At 51.2% G+C, this 12,859-nt stretch overlaps 1 protein-coding gene across 4 annotated transcripts in view; it reads left to right on the forward strand.

The window, feature by feature from the left end:
• Positions 1-12,859, forward strand: part of TRAK1 (trafficking kinesin protein 1) — a 153,500-nt gene that overhangs the window by 59,766 nt on the left and 80,875 nt on the right. The gene's annotated exons all lie outside the window — the stretch shown is intronic.

Here is a 12,859-nt window from a genome sequence, read left to right on the forward strand (position 1 = left end):
GTGGACTAGAGAAACAAATTCATAGACACTCATGTGTATAAGAAAGAGGTTTACATACAAGAGCAATTGTATATTGAGAAAACAATCCCAACCCAATCCAGATCAAGTCCATAAGTCTGATATTAGCCCATATGTCTGATACCAATCTATAAGTTCCTCTTCAGAGTCACGCCTCTTCAGATGGCGCCGAGATCACAGGCCAGTGGGTGGGAAGTCTTGTGGACCCAGTGGTGGTGAAAGCATCTCAGTGCTGGCATGGGTCTCCACCTGGCTCTTCCAGTTCCAGGGCTCTGGCTCCATCAGTGTAGCTCCATGTGGCTTGTCAACAGGAACATCCCACAAGGAGAGAGACTGTGTGTATGGCCTCCAGTGAGCTATTTATCTCCATGGCACCTACAAATGAGGTGATCAAACTGCGACCTGATTGACAGGCTAGACCCCACCCCTTTGCAAGTCGACAAGAGATTATGTAACAGCCACAGTGAGTGTAAGTAGTAGCATTAGTTCATGGGTGATAAGATCTCACAGGGGGCCTGATGTTTGGGGGGCTTGACTATTGTTGGATGTCTCACATTTGATCCAAGATTCCCATCTCTGTGTTTCCCCTCCTGTGCCTGCTGCATGTCTCGTAGATGACTGTGATCCATGAGGTATCCCTGGATGCCTATGCCTCCAGCTACAGAAGCAGTGTTGTCTGGTGAGGGTGACACCGCCCCTGGGGAGAGGTGGCACCTGCATTTCATCCTGGTAATGGGCTAGAGCACAAGAGTTTTTCATGGCCAGGGGAGACGCTGAGCAATTTATTATTATTATTTTCCTGAAAAGGGGGCAGTAGGCCATAGCAGTTTGTGAGCACGTGCGCTAAGGAAAGGTTGGAGGATTAAGTTTCCCTCAAGGTGGCTCTGAAGAGGGTCCCAGTGCCCCGCCTCTTAAAAACCCTACGATCACACCTCTGCTCCCACATGAGCTGGGACGCACTGGACGGGTAACTGGGTCTTCTTGGTGGTTGAGAATGAGGACGACATCAACCACCGAGCGTGCCCGGACACTCCAGCCTCTACAGTTGCCCTACATGGTACAGACTCTTCTTACCCTCATTGTCAAACGAGGAAGGGAGAAACGAGGAAGGGAGCATTCAGAGTTTGTCCATAGCCCGCACACCGAGGTCACACTGGGAAGGGTGGGAGGAGCAGGATCTGATCTCTGCTGGTCTGAGCTCGGCCCGTTCTTTTTCCAGTGTGATCTCCTCAGCCCCCTCCCCTCCCCGACACCCCTCATCTGGAAAGGTCTCACCTAGGCACTCACCTCTGCTGAGCCTCCGTAGGTGACCATCTCCTCTTTAACCTGATCCCTGTCCTTCCACGTCAGGCCGTGAGTGCTTACAGGCAGTTTGCCTGAACACACCAAAGTCAATCTTTCCAATGTCTGAATCCATGATGCCCAAAGTGAAGTCAGATGTGGACTCATGGCCCCGCAGAGGACAGGGTAGAACTGTCCCTGTGGGTTTCAGAGAGCCACTCTTGACGGGAGGGAGAGCCCCGTCTTCCTCCGGCAGAGCCGCTGCTGGTTCTGAATCTCTGACCTTGCGGTTAGCGGTCCAGGGGCAACCACTGCGCCACCAGGCCTCCTGTCTGCGGGGTAGCACTGTGCTCGCTGGTGTTTTCCAGGACGGTGGTCTTTTAAAGGTAGATCACCAGCCCTTTCATCTGGGGTGTCTCCGAGGGGGGCTCAGCCTGTCAGCCTGAGCACGTTTGCCCTCGCGCGGCCCAGGGAGTCCTGAGCCATCCCACGCGTGTTCTTACGAGGCACCTGGGCAAGGTATTTCCTTTTTGTTAGTTGGCTCAGGTCTCCATTAGTCTGCTCAGCATGCTGGTCAGGATTTGGAAAATGATAACCAAGGAGAGTGGTCACGAAGGAGAGGAATGACATGGGTGTGAGTGTAACAGACCAGGAAGTGTGTGTGTGTGTGTGTCTCTTGTGTGTGTGTCTTCATCAAGGGCAGGTTCAGAGAAAAGACTAGCACAGGCCTCCCTGGGTTACCAGCGTCCGACTTCTGTACGACCGGAGGCATGAGCGAACCTGTGGAGCCTAGGGAGAGCTGGAGGCCTTAGCTGCCTGCCCACGGCCCTCCTGGTGCTCCACCTTAGCTGTGGCGCTCCCATTCCTCTGGTTTTCCTGCACTCACACACGCGCACCTGTCCTTGAAAGCAGCATTTGATCGCTCGCTTGGCCTTGCGCAGGTGAGGACTGTTTGAAAGGGTTATAGTCACGGATGGAGGACACTCCTCTTCCCTGGGTGCTGTTCGCTCGTTCCCATGAAAATGCTTCCCAGTGAAATTGCGTACAGGTGACCATTCTAGAGCATAACTTAAAAGAAGCCTCCAGGATTTGAATATCCCCCCACTCCCCACCGCCGTCTCCGAGCATATGTTCAGTGACCAGGGGACTTAGATAGGCACCGAGGGGTGTGTTCCATAATGGTACAGATGGTTTAGAAAGAATGCCCGTATTTATCTAGTCAGTCCCACGAGAGCAGCCACGTCTGCTCCACGTTTGAATGGGACTCACCGTCGCCAGCCCAGGCCTGGACTTGAGTAGGTGCTTGACAAGTGGTGCAGGGCCGACCTTCAGTTTTTCACTCCACGATTCAGACACGTTTTATTTCAACTCGTCCATGTAATGTCACCCCTCCCTCCTCCTCTCCGGCCTTCCTGTCTCCGCTCCTCCTCCTTCTTCCCTAACTCTTCTGGACTTTGTCCGTGGGCAAATGCTGCCCTTCCAAAGGTGTGCCTGCCTCTCTAGCATAATTCCCTTTACAGGCCTGCCCATGTTTGGCTGAAAATTGAGCCAGGCATTAAATTCAGTCCCAAATCTCTGCAGGGCAACTAAGAGTTAGCACAGAGTGGGGAGCCTTTTTTTTTTTTTTTGCCAAGGGCTAGTGGACATTTATGACGGCATTGGAGGTCCACCCTGGTTCAACAATTAACGTCATTAACTCACAGCTCAGGTGAGGGCTGGTGAGGTGTGTGAAGTTAGCTGGTATGGGCGATTTCTCAGGCTTCAGATGGTCCAAGATGTTCCCCACCCCTGGTCTAAAGCCTTGGGCCTCCAAGGGCCTCTGCCCTCCCAGTCAGCCTAATATCTTTTTCAGTTTGGGGTCCTGCTTCCCTCATAGGGGTCCTATGTAGGGTCTCTGGGAGTGTATATCGACACAACGGGCAGGCAGACAGGCCTCCTCTTTGCTCCTGGGGGGCAGGGGGCGTGTTTGAACAGCTGCCCTCAAGGTGCACAGTGCAGTGCCCAACATGCAAGGCCACCAGGGGTCCTTTTATCTCCTCTAACAGACAGGACTGTTTCCAGGACCCCAAGCAGACACTGAGAACGCCTGGCAGCGGCACAGCCTCGCCTCTTCCATGAGCCAAGGGTAGCCATGCCCCAGCCCTGGTTTGCCTGGGTGCTGGGTATCTGGAGCGATGATGAATGCCCTCAGGCCTTGGGGAGGTCAGAGTCTCAGGAAGGGGGTCGGCAGAAGCTTCATGCCGTGTGTGTGTGTGTGTGTGTGTGTGTGTGTGTGTGTCTTTACAATGAGACACAGCGTGCACAGGCTGCTTCTTTCCTGGGATCTGCAGTTGGCTTTCTTGAGAAATGTAGGGGCTGCGGTGCTCTTTGGCTCGACGGTGCCCTCTCCGGTCCCTGTGCGCAGTCAAAGCCGAGCTTTCTTCTCTCCCCTCTCCCTGCCTTTGGGGGTGGGATGGGTGCCTGAAATGGGGTGGAAATAGTTCGGTGGGGGGTGGCGTGGGGGGTGGGGATGGGATTGTTGACAGCAAGCTGTGCAGTAGCAGCCTGCCTTGTGCTGGGAGGGCTCACTGACTGGCAGTGGTGATGGTTGAGCAAAGGAAGGGCAAAAAGGAAAGTGCGTTCTGCATACGCACCCTGCTCAGTTAGTTGTTGTTGTTTTGCAATGAGTGGAGAGATGGCTGCATTTTACATGGACCCCACGGAGCCTCTTCTGAGGCCTGGCGCTGCAGTGGCCTCTGCGCGGAGCTGCTTACCACAGGTTGGAGCCAGCCGCCTGCTCCAAGGGAGAGAGACGAGGCTGCCAATGCCCAGAAAGACTTAAAGTCTGGCCTGCGTTTGGTGTGGATTTTGGATCCTTCCCCTGGCCCTGGGTGGTGTCATTGATTTGCACATGATTATTTTGATTTTTCACCTTAACAACAGTTTTATTGACATGAAATTCACATATCATAAAATTCGGTGATTTAAATATATTCACAAGCGTTGTGCAATACCACACAATCAATATGAGAACCGTTTCTTCATTCTTGTACTCATCATCAGTAGCTCCCCGCATCCTCTAAACCTTCCCTGCTGCAGCCCTAACAAACTATTAATCTGGCCAGTCTCCATGGATTTACCTCTGCTGGATTTCATAGAAAGACAATCAGAGAAAGGAACCCCGCCCCCGACAATTACAACGAAACAAAGCACAGGAAAACCTCAATCCAAAAGAGAGCTGAAATACTATAAACCAGAAGAAATTAATAATAGTCCCAAAGGGAAAACAAATGGTAAGATGCTAAATTTAAACCTTTATTCGCATTAATCCACTTTCCTCTGCTCTCTGTCTGAGGGCAGGGCTATTTATGTCTCTAGAACATGTTCTGAGGGAGGTTGATGGAGGCTTAATCCATGTGGGGTCTCTGCAAATGGATGGTGGGCTTTCAAGGTCATCCATAGCCTTCTGCAAACTGGGTGCTTGGAACTTAAACTCTAATACAATTACGTCCTCTGATTTTGGATTTGACTATTGGCAATCTTGGATCACACAGCCTGGTGTGCTGCTTCCATAAGCTTAGCTAGCACTTCAATTTGATGGCTGTTTGCGTTTAGACAAGTTGTTAAGATTCCAGGTGCAATACCTGGGCACCATCTTGTTTTGTCACCATACTTTCCTAGACAGCACACATCTCTTTAGTGATCCCTTCATGAGTGTAGGTGGTTCAAACCCACCCAATGTCAGCACAGAGGAGAGACCTGTCCATCTGCTTCTGTAAAGATTGTTGTACACTGTCAACTCATCACACCTGCAACTGCCCCATGCTCATGGAACTTCCTAGGTGGTCATCTTTACAAGAGTAGACCACTGATCCTTGTACCCCACAGAGCTGCTGAATGGGCTTCAACTGTCCGCCTTCTGCTTTGCAGAGAATTGATTGGAACTTTCAATAATGAAAGTGAAAGGAGCCCAGTGGTGTCGCGGTTGTGTGTTGGGCTGCGATCCGTGAGGTCAGCTGTTCAAAACCACCACCGGCTGCTCCTCCGAAGACAGATCTGGCTTCCTACTTCTGTGAACAGTTATGGTCTCGGAGACTCACAGGGGTCATTCCACCCAATCCTGTAGGGTCACAGGGAGTTTTGTGTTTTAAATGAGACTACTCAGGGCATTACAGAGAGAACTTGCCTGCAGTCGTCCACGGATCAGAGATCTTTCGCGATGAACCCGTGCATATAGGAACTGGAACCCAAATAGCAATACTTTTAAAAACTTTTGTTTTTCTCTCTCTCTTCCTGAAATAATTGAACTCGGTTTGCCAAGTCTGGAGGACTTTAGAGGCCACATAGTTTCAGTGTCTTCCAGACTGGGGCCTTTCCCTGAGATGGTAAATCCTTTATAAGTGGGCACTGCAACACCCTTGTTCTCTCATCCTAATAGCACACTCAACTGGGACCTAGGGGAGAAAAAACTACCCCAAAAAGCCAAACACTGCCATGGAGTTGGTTTGGACTCTGTAGGGCAGGTAGAACTGCCCCTGTGAGCTTCTGAGACTAACTCTCTATGAGAGCAGAAAGCCTCATCTTTCTCCCTCAGGGTGGCCATTGGGTTCGAACTGCTGATCTTGTAGTTAGCAACATAAGGCATTACCCACAACACTACCACGGCTTCTTCCTGGTACATTAGTATGTGTGAACATGCAGAGGAGGGGTTTATGAGCGTCCTGGTGTTTACAATGAGCAGGATCACCCTGCCGTAGGGTAGACCGACTGACTAAGTAGTCCCTTGTCTTGCAGCACAGGGTCGGTGGGTGTGGTCTGGGACTTCAGCATCAGGCCTTTCGGCTCCTGGTACCTGCTTCTCCATTCCATGCCGCGGTGGCTTATTCAGAGCCCTCTCCTTTAGAGAGGCAGTCATGGAGTGCTTTGTGAAAGCCCCTTAGTGGCGGCAGTAGCCCGGTCATGCACTCCTCCCCTCCACTACTTCTTAGAATGGATTAACAATAGCCCTCTCCTGTTCTCTTTTCTTCTATTTATCAACTGCCTTATCCACTCGGTTCCCTTTCCTGTTGATATTGGGTATGTGGCCTGGATTTTCTTTCTCCTTTTAACCCGGGGCCCATTCCCTTGTGAGGTGTACCCCAGACGGCCGGAGGCTTCTTGCTCTCTTGATTTTACCCTTGCCCCACCTAAGACACGGGTTCTCCTCCCTGGAGCCTGGGCACGTTTAACCCAGATCTGGGCTCCGCACAGATATGCTGGGGCTGGGCAGAGTGCTAGCTTTACTGGGTCACTTTCTTAGCAGCGCTGGAAGTCGTGTTTCTTTCTAAGGCAGCTGTTCTCAACCTGGGGGTCTCGACCCCTGAACGGCCCTTTCACAGGGGTCACCCGATTCATCATAGTAGCAAAATGACAGTGATGAAGTAGCAAAGAAAATAATTTTATGGTTGGGGGTCACCACAACATGAGGAACTGTAGTAAAGGGTCTTGGCATGAGGAAGGTTGAGAGCCACTGGTCTAAGGCCAGGACACCATGTTGATATTCTCAGGTTAACTCTGACTTCCCTGATCATGTCTTCTTTTGCTCTGAAGAAAAACATGGCACCCTGTTTTCTCTGTGAGGGGCCACCTTGAGGTTTCATGCTGTCCATCGCTGACCGGTGCAGGTGGCCCAGCGTTAGCCGGCTGGACTGCGGGAGTAAGCAGACTGGAGGTGTCTGAGGACTGATTTAGTTGTCCTATAATCACAGCCAACACTACGTCAGTGGTGGTGGTTGAAGACTGATCTGGTGGCACCCTGGAACCTGACCCCCAAAGTCCCCCGGCTGTCACCCTGAGGAGTGCGGGGAGAGGAGAGAAGGGTGTGGAGGAAGTGCGGATTTGAAGCCAGCTGGGTTTACATCTGGGTAACCCTTCTGTATAGCTGCGGGCGATTCGTTCTCTCCCCCTGACACTCCGGTGCAGGGTCCACGCTAAACTCTGAGAAGCCCAAAAAGGTGCCCGGATCTTGCTTGTTTATAAAGGGTGCCCAGATGCTTCCTCAGTGCCTGTTTATAAAATTGGCTTTCTATCTTCCCCTGCTTTCTTACAAAGCGAGTCCAATCAGGGTGGCCTTTTGGCTTGGGCTGTCAGGGCTTTTCCTTCTCCCCCTTCCCCTCGCAACCCCCCCATCCCCACTCCCGCCACCAGCCTGTCATTTTGCTCATTACTTCGAACTTGATGCCTTTGGACATAATCATGCTGGACAGAGCTTGCCAATAGTGTTTCTACCTCATTTCCCTCATTGTAACTGTGGAGACCGGACATTCCTTTTCAGTGCTTGGATCGGCCTATTTCCTGTTTTTAAGGGATTCGAGTAACGGAGATGGTAGCAACTAACGTTTCTGGCAGTCTCACTCTGTCCCAGGCCCCATGCGCAGTCCTCTCCTCTGCATCGATTACGTGAAGGGGCCACTCAGCGACTGGGAGGTACTGTACTTACTACCCCGCCTCCCACTCCAAGCAGATGAGGACACGGATGTCTTTGGGGACACAGGGATGGTGAATGAGTCAAACCTCAGGCAGCCTGACCCCAACAGCCCAGGGCCTTAGCTACTAGACTGCCCTGCGCGCCATCTGTTCATCCATTCATAGCTACCCCTCATTCTCTCATTAGATGTTACGGTCACGAGGTCCCTGCTTCGCACAAACAGTTTTCCCTCCTCCACTCACCTGGAGTTTGGCCCACCCATGGGTGCGGCGGAAGAAAGGCCTGGTGATGTACTTCACAAAGACGACAGCCAAGGAAAGCCTACGGGGCAGTGGGTTCGTCAGGGTTGATGGCGAGGAGGTATGGTTGATACCCTCAACATGTAGAGTTCTGTCAAGTCGATGTGTCAGGGCTTTTTATAGGGGTCTCGAACCACCTCTGAGGGGAGTCCTGGTGGCACACACAACAGGTTATGTGTTGGGCTGCTAACTACAAGGTAAGCAGTTCAAACTCACCAGTCCCTCCACAGGAGAAAGGTGAGACCTTCTCCTCCAGTGATGATTTCCGGCCTCGGAAACCCACAGTGGCAGCCCTGGTCCTGTCCAGTCCTGCAGGATCGCTATGAGTCAAAATCAATTAGAGGGCAGTCAGCTTGGTTTATGTGCCTCCGCTGACATGCCTGTGCTGCTTTGAGAAGTTGGCATTTTCTGTTCCTTTACTCAGTGTTTAGTTTGCTAATGCCTAGTGGGTCACTTATACTCATGGGAATATTGGATTGGATTTGCTGAGCACGGTGGTTTTTGGCAGCCCTTGTTGACTGTATGGCCTGTATAAGGACTGTGGCGCTGTCCAGTAATTACTGGACTTCTAACTGCATGTTAAGTGGTTCAAACCCACCTCCCGCTCCATGGGAGAAAGAGGAGGCCAGGCTGCCTGCTTATGTAAAGATGTACAGACCCAAAAACCCGATAGGTTCACTGTGAGTCAGAACTGATTCCATAGCAGCAGATTTGTTTGGGGTGATAACTTGGTAGTGCTGTGGGGTAAGCAGGAGGCTGCACACCTCAAGGTCAGTGGTTCAAATCCACCAGCCACCCATTGTGAGAATGGCGGGACTAGCTGGTCTGTGAAAATCCACAGTCTTCAGAAATGCTTAGGATCTGTTCTAATCTAACTTGTCGGGGCTCTGTGAGTCAGAATTGAGTCTATGGCAATAGGTTTCTTAAAAACACTTTATGATCATCTTTTTAGAAATACCTTGCAGAACTTTAAGCAAACGTAACCCAGAAAAACCTTATTTCACCAGCCTTTGCTCCACTAGCTTGAGGAATGTTGCATCAGGGCATTTGGGTGGTGTGACCGTTACATCATCTTCTGTCAACTTGCGAAGGGGTGGGGTCTAGCCTGTTAATCAGGCCATAACCAATGAGGCCTCCATGTGGGCATGGCCTTCTCCTGAGGATTCTGGGAACTCCTGTCTTCCTCCCTGGAGGCAAGAGACACTCTCTGCTGGACAGTCCCGTTGATAAGCCACGTGGAGCTATGCTGATTATAGCCAGATCCCTGGAGCTGCAGGAGCCACATGGAGACCCATGCCAGCGCTGATGATGCTTCCACCACTACTGGATCCCAAGACTTCCCACCCAGTGGCCTGTGATCATCCTGCATTCGACATCATAGTATGTGTTGTGTGAGTCTGTAGAAGAATTTATGGACTAGTATTGGACATATGGGCTAATAGCGAACTTATGGACTTGATCTGGACTGGACTGGGATGTTTTCTTAATATACAGTTGCTCATTTATATAAAGCTATTCTTATATGAGTGTCTCTGAATTTGTTTCTCTAGTCAACCCGGACGAATACAGGTGGTTTGCTGTGGGACCCCTGAGAAGGTCCCAGTCAATGCCCGAGGGAGACATGATAAGAGGACAGAGGTTCGATTAGACAATGGAGGTAGTTATAAACCGAACTCACTGCCATGAGTGGGTTCTGACTCTTAGAGACCCAATAGGACAGGGTAGAGCTGCCCCGGTGGGCTGCCCCCAACTGTAAACGTTCATGGGAGCAGAAAGCATCCTTTTTCTCCAGAGGAGCTGATGGTGGGTTTGAACCCCCAACCTTGTGGTTATTAGCCCAGTGTGTAACCCACTGTGCCATCAGGGCTCCTTAAGGATATTTATAGGAGGACTGAAAATCAGCCCTCAAGTTTAGTCCGGCGCCCTAGAAAACTTAGAATGTGTCTTTGAGTTGGAACTGAGAAGAGGGAGGGAAAGGCAGGACTGAGGAAGGAGAGGGAAGGGACACTGTCTCTTCTTTGTTTGGGTCAGGAAGTTTTTGGGAGAGGAGGTGTCTTCTAGGGGGCAGGAAGACCCAAGCTGAAATGTATTTCATAGAGACCCCATTAGTAAGTCTGAAACAGGACTAAAGCCAAGCGTCTGGATGAGGGAGACCATCAGCATGAGGCCATCGTGATGTCCAAAAGATTCGTGTCACGTGACTCCTTGTAGAATAGCGACAACGATGGCCCTGCCCCTATCACAGGTGGGCCTCGGGAGCAGGAAGGGGACCCTGGTTGGGATACATGGATAGAAAGGATGACAGCACGGGTTCAGGGCCCTCCGGTCACCTTGGCTAGGTTATGGCTGCTGATCCTGGAGCCTGGGTACCCCTGTTTCCATTAAGGGTGAGCTCAAGCAAATAAGACTGCCCTCTTCTTCCCAATACTCTCTGTCTGCGGGCTAGGTTTCTGCTACTCTGGTTTATGGTCAGAATGAATCCCATCAAGGCTGAATGTATTTCAAGCCTCAGAATGTAAACTGGAGCCTTCTGCAAACCAAGTGCCTAGACTCAAAGTTCAAATGCAGGGGCCTTGGAGAGGAATGAGGGAGGCCAGGGGATGTGGAGGGGTAAGGGAGGGCTGTGCATTGGGTGACATGCCCAAGGGCTCTCCCATTCCCACCCCTGTCCCTTCCATTTTCTACTTCTCCATTAGCCTGTCTGCAGCCTGAGTGAGGGGAGGGTCAACGGGGCCATCAGCAGCTCCTGTGCCCGCAGACACCCAGTGTCCCTGCCTGCTGATGGTTGGGGCTGTTGTTTCGAACTTCCCTTCCCCCTTCTGTGCCCTGAGGCTGTGGCAGAGGATTCTGGAGGATTCTTTTGGCTCCTCCATCTGATAGTGAGCTGGGAGTAGAAACCCTGGGTTCCACAAGGGGACAGATCAGCCCACACAGTGTCTGGGCGGGACCATGTGTGTCAGGGATTGACTTGTGTTTCTCCCAATCCAAGGTGGTGTACTGACCCTTCTACTGAGATGCTTATCGGGGTAGGGCGTGTCCTCAATCCCTTAGCTTCTGAGTGGACCGGACACCCGAGAGAAGCAAACCAGTGGAGGGGGGTGACGGACACTGAGGTCACTAACCAAGTCCTCCAGCTGAGAAACTGCAAGGCCCTGGGCCAAAAACAGACAAACAAGGGCTCTCCCTACTACAGCCAGCACCCAGATCTGGATGTGGAGAAAAGGAATTTCCGTTCTTTAAAGCTGCCCACCGTGGCATTTCTTTCACAGCAGCCCCAGGAAAAGAAGACAGGGGGCTGGCTGCATCTTGGGCTGGCATGCTGATGAGGCCACCTGCTCCTTTAGGGATTTACAGCCTTGGAAACCCTGTGGAGAGCTGCTTTGAGTTAGAATAGACTCAATGGCGGTGGGTTTGGGGGTCTCTGTGTCTGTCTGTCTGTCTGTCTAACTACTTATCCATCTACATACCCTCTAAGAGTCTTGCTAGCTAGTGCCTTCCTTTGGGGGGAGGGGGAGGCTGTTAGAAATGCAACATCCTGGGCTTTCCCCCAAACTTGCTGACTCTGAACCTGCATTTGAACTGAGTTCTCAGCTGATCCTTAAGCATGGGGTTCCAGCTTGGAAAGCACCGCCCCAGGAGGCCTTGTCTACCCTCACATCTATTCTTTGGGGATCATGGTATGTTACTTGGAAGAAAAAAGGGAAACGGTCCCCTGTTTGGCCTCTTCGGAAGGAGGGGAACATGCCCCCCACCTCCTGGTAAAGAGACCTTTTATTGCTGCTCATGAGCAAATCTTGAGTAGAGAACCAAGGGCGAGAATTCAGTCAAGGCCACTGACACCAACAGAAACTTTGCCAATGGCCCTCTAGTGAATTCCAGCTCTTCGCAGCCCCTTAGGACAGCACTGAACTGCCCCACTGGGTTTCCAAGGCTCTAATTGGCCCAGAAGCAGGCTGCCTGGCCTCTCTCTTCTGCAGAGTTGGGGTAGGTTTTGGATCTACCAGCCTTGCAGAGAGCAGCTGAGTGCTTTAACTAGTACACATCAGGACTTCTTCACAGATAACAGCGGTTCTCTTAAGTAGCTTTGTTTTCAAGCATTAGTTCCCAATGGGGGTGATTCGACCGGCAGTGGGCATTTGGCAATGTCCTCCAGATAGTGGTGGAATTGATCTCAAATTGCAATGCGTTTTGGACTTCAGACCGGTGGAGAGACAGTGAAGGAGGGGCTACTAGCCAGGGATGGATCTTGACCCAAATGTCCTTAGTGCTAAGAGAGGCAAACTGATTTTGGGGATGGAGTTTTACCTTTTATGGCATCTAAACACCTCATCACCTGGCGCCTCATCTATGGATGTAACTTAAGGAAATATTTTAAACACACCAAACACCTTACCTGCCACCTGGAACTACTGAGTGTCATTATTAAGTCGGGGATGCCAAATGTAGGGGCAATTTTCAAAGCACTCTTCCTGAGGCTGGGTATCCTGCTGTGGGACCCCCTACCTATGGCTGTGTACCCTGTCACCCCGCCCCTTAATATGGTGCAAGCTATTTTTCCGCAAGTTTGAGTAAAATGGACAGTATTTTCACGGAATGTCTCGACTTCCTAAGTAATGTATATTTCCTTTTTGGAGTGGTACCAGGCGTTATTAGCTTGTCTTCAGAAAAGATGCTCTAAGTCAGGTCCAAGTCGTGCTTAACAGAGGCAATGTGGCCACGATAGAGCAGTCTGCTTTCTGTAGTGACCTGGAATGGAGCCCGATAAGCCCCCCTAATGTTTATTGGAGGTGGTAGAGCCCCTGAGCCCAATGCCCTC

Source organism: Echinops telfairi, unplaced genomic scaffold (genome assembly GCF_000313985.2).
Source record: "Echinops telfairi isolate 266 unplaced genomic scaffold, ASM31398v2 ScPeMD7_4225;HRSCAF=4972, whole genome shotgun sequence".
In the NCBI taxonomy this organism is placed as follows: domain Eukaryota; kingdom Metazoa; phylum Chordata; class Mammalia; order Afrosoricida; family Tenrecidae; genus Echinops; species Echinops telfairi.